The sequence below is a fragment of the Triticum aestivum genome, chromosome 5A, assembly GCF_018294505.1.
Source record: "Triticum aestivum cultivar Chinese Spring chromosome 5A, IWGSC CS RefSeq v2.1, whole genome shotgun sequence".
NCBI classification, from domain to species: domain Eukaryota; kingdom Viridiplantae; phylum Streptophyta; class Magnoliopsida; order Poales; family Poaceae; genus Triticum; species Triticum aestivum.
This window is the reverse complement of record NC_057806.1, coordinates 668,310,495-668,314,289: the sequence shown is the minus strand read 5'-3', so window position 1 is coordinate 668,314,289 and position 3,795 is coordinate 668,310,495.

Below are 3,795 nucleotides of genomic sequence, written 5' to 3'. Positions count from 1 at the left end.
CAAGCAGGCCCCGTACACTGATCCCTTTTTTTTAACTTAAAAAAAGGATTTTATGGCCTGAAAAATTGCAAAAAATCGTGTACAAGCGGGCATACTAGTGTACTATAACTATGTAAATTTTCATGAATATACATGCTTGCATATGAGAGACACAAAAAAAAAATACAGTGGGAGGAAATCGGCCAGCATGCGTCTGTGTGTTCTTTTGACTCAAGATACTAGGGGCGAGTTCATTTGACTCGACTCTAAAGAATCACGGTCTGGGGAATCAAAACCGCAAAAGAAGTCATTTCTGTGCAAGAAATCGGCTAGAATCATTCAAGAATAGCAGTGCATTTTAGTATCATCGAATGTTGGTGTTTCTTAAATCTCAAGATAATATGCCGGCTCAATTTTTCGGAGGTGCTCATAAGGATATGATGTGCGTGTGTACGTTCATAGGGATGAGTGTATACGCGTGTATATGAGCGCTTGTGTCTGTACTGATGCTAAAAAAAAGAATTTTGGTGTTTCTGACGATTCTCACCGGCCCCTTAAAAGAAAATGATTCGTTTTCAACAACAACCTCTATTGGACATCCTATCTACGAGCGAAATGTTACTCGGGCCAAGCGAGCGAGGCCCAAAACGAATGAATCCAGCGAGAAGGCTCACGTTCATTCTCCACACTCGTTCGTCCCCACCCACAAGCACTCGACCTGAGTTAGGGTTCGCGCCGCCAGCCGGCTGCCCTGACCCAGAGGCATCAGACCCGCCAACGGCAGGTCCCCTACGCTGCCACACCGTCCTATCCGTCGCCATCCCCGTCACCCAGTGGCGAATCTAGACAGAAACTGGAGGGTGGGCTCAAAGCCTGTATCATGCCAATATCGGTTGGGTTGGGCTTGCAAGTGGTTGAGTTGGGCCATGAAACTAGTAGTAAAAAAATTCTTGCAGTGTTGGAGGGGGGCTCAAGCCTATTAAAGCCCCCCTAGTAGATTCGCCCCTGCCGTCACCTCCGCGCCCGCTGCCCCGCCCCATCTGCCCTCCAGGAGGTGGCGTCTTCGCCCGAGCTAGCCTCGCGGTTGCTGGTGAGGTCCTCTCGTCCCATGCCTCCAGGGGACGCCGCCGCCAACCCCTGCGCCTACTCCTGGCTTTTATCTTGACAATAGTGGGAATGTCACCATAATCATCAAGTTCACAAGGCGTCTTCGCCACAACCACCATATCCAGAGACCTTATTGCCACGACCACAATCACCTCAACTTGTCTGAGCCATGATGATGATGATTACACGGGCGGCAACGACGATAATGTCAATTATCTCTCAACTGTTTTAGCCATAGAGAGAAACTCGAGAGTGAACAACGCATGGCGGGAGAACCCCGAGTTCCTCCCGCTTCTCAAGATGCCTCTTCTTCGTACCATTCATGGCTTCTACATCGACGCTCTTCGCATACTGCCCAACCATGCCTTACGCGAGCAGCACCTCGTCAGTGCTGTCTTGACAGCCAGACACTGCTACGGCCCGATGGATCCTGGACCCGACGGTTTTGGCCCGATGTTTTATCGGAAATTCTGGAACATTGTCAAACCTCACATAAATTCCTTCATGGCTGATTTTCAGAACCTCTCCGCACAAACGGAATGCCTAAACAGAGCACACATCATTCTCTTGCCCAAAAAAGACCATGCTAACACACCAGATGCCTACCGCCCAATCTCCCTCCAAAACTGCCCAATAAAAGCTACAGAAAAAATACTCACAAACAGATTAAACCATTAATCCCACTCCTCGTACATGAAAATCAGACTGGTTTTATCTCGGGCCGTTGCATCGCAGAAAACTTTGTCTTTGTTGCGGATATCATCAGCACCCGTCACTTCAGAAAAGCCCCAACTATGGTCATTAAACTTGACTTCAGCAAAGCCTTTGACTCCCTCTCCTGGGAATCCCTCGCGTCCATTCTCAAATGCCGTGGCTTCCCGACAAAATTCTGTAACTGGGTTAATGATCTCCTCCACACTGGGAAAACTGCAGTCATGCTAAACGGGATTCCAGGGAACTGGATTCGGTGCAAAAATGGCCTCAGACAAGGCGACCCTATATCGCCCTACCTCTTCATCATTGTCGCCGATCTACTACAGCAGATGATCAACCGAGACTGCAACCTTCTACATCTTAGTCACCCTCTATTCTCACACTTACCGCCCACAATCTTGCAATACGTCGATGACACCTTAATCATCGCCAAGGCTTCAGCTCTAGCAGCTGCCCAGCTAAAAAATATTCTTCACAAGTTCGCGTTAGCCACTGGCCTCACTATAAACTACACGAAAACCACCTTTGTACCCATGCACGTCTGCCCTAACGTCGCTGCCGACATTGCCACCACCCTACAGTGCACAACCTCCACCTTCCCACAAATCTACCTAGGTTTACCCCTAGCACCCACACGCTTGCCTGCTAACGCTTTTCTACCAATCATTGACAGATGTCGAAATTTTCTAATTGGCTGGCGAGCCAAACTCCTCTCTAAGGGCGACAGACTCATCCTCCTGTCTGCTGTACTTGACTCCATCCTCGTCTACTTTATGTCTGTCTTCCTTATCCCGAAGAGCGTTCTAAAAACACTTGACTCAATTCGACGAGCCTTCTTTTGGGCTGCAGAGGAAACTTGCACCGGTGCTCAATGCCTAGTTGCCTGGAAAAATGTTTGTAAACCAAAAAGGTTTGGGGGCTTAGGACTCAAAAACCTCCACCAGCAGAATAAATGTCTCCTAATGAAATTTGCTGTCAAAGCAATGTTACCAAACCAGACACCCTGGCTGGAATGGATTGATCTACAACACCCCAATGCCTTCATCGCCCCACATAATAATCAGTCCTTCCTTTGCCGTACCATTAACCACCACCTACCAGCATTACAGGCTATCTCCTTTGTAATCACAAACTCGGGCACCTTAACATATTTTTGGTTTGATGTTTGGCTTCACCATGAACCGCTTGCTGCTACTTTTTCCCTACCTTTTCTCGCACACTACATCAATACTTGCTCGTGTGGCTACTGTTTTTAATCATGGTTTAGAATCTATACTGCGGAACCGCCTAAGATCTAATGCTACTGCCGAGTTGTGCTCCTTGTTGTCACTTCTACAGGACTTCCAGCCTTTACCGGAACCGGACGACCGCTACCTTAATGGCGGCCTGCGCTTCTCCACAAAGGCGGCTTATGATCTGTTCGTACAGGTTGACGGCTCAAACGCTCACACTATCCCAATATGGTCTTCATGCGTCCCCAATAGAGTGAAGATTTTTGCCTGGCTATTATTTCGTGGTCGGCTGAACTGCAAAGCCAATCTCCTTCGCAAGCATATTGTCTCCAACTCAACCTGCCCAAGATGTGGCTCGGATGGCGAATCTACTTCGCACATCTTTCTGGACTGCCCGCTCGCGCAGCGAATTTGGCAAAGGATTGGGCTCCGACCACCTCACTGCATAGATGAACTATGGGACTGCAGCCTGCCTCCCCAAGTTGATGCAGTCATCTGGCACTCCATGCTTCTGATCATTCTGTGGAAAATTTGGTGCTCCAGAAACGCAATGACTTTCAGACAGCAAAACCACCACAGTGTCTTCACCCTCAAGCAAATCATTGAAGAACTCATGCTCTGGACTTACAGGATGAAGAAACCAGCGCAGAAACAGGCCGCCTCTTCTTGGCGTTCCTACCTCTTATCACGTTTACACGTACTTATATAATTCCCCTTTGTAATCAGTCAAACGATGGATTGCAAACTTGAGAAATATATTCAG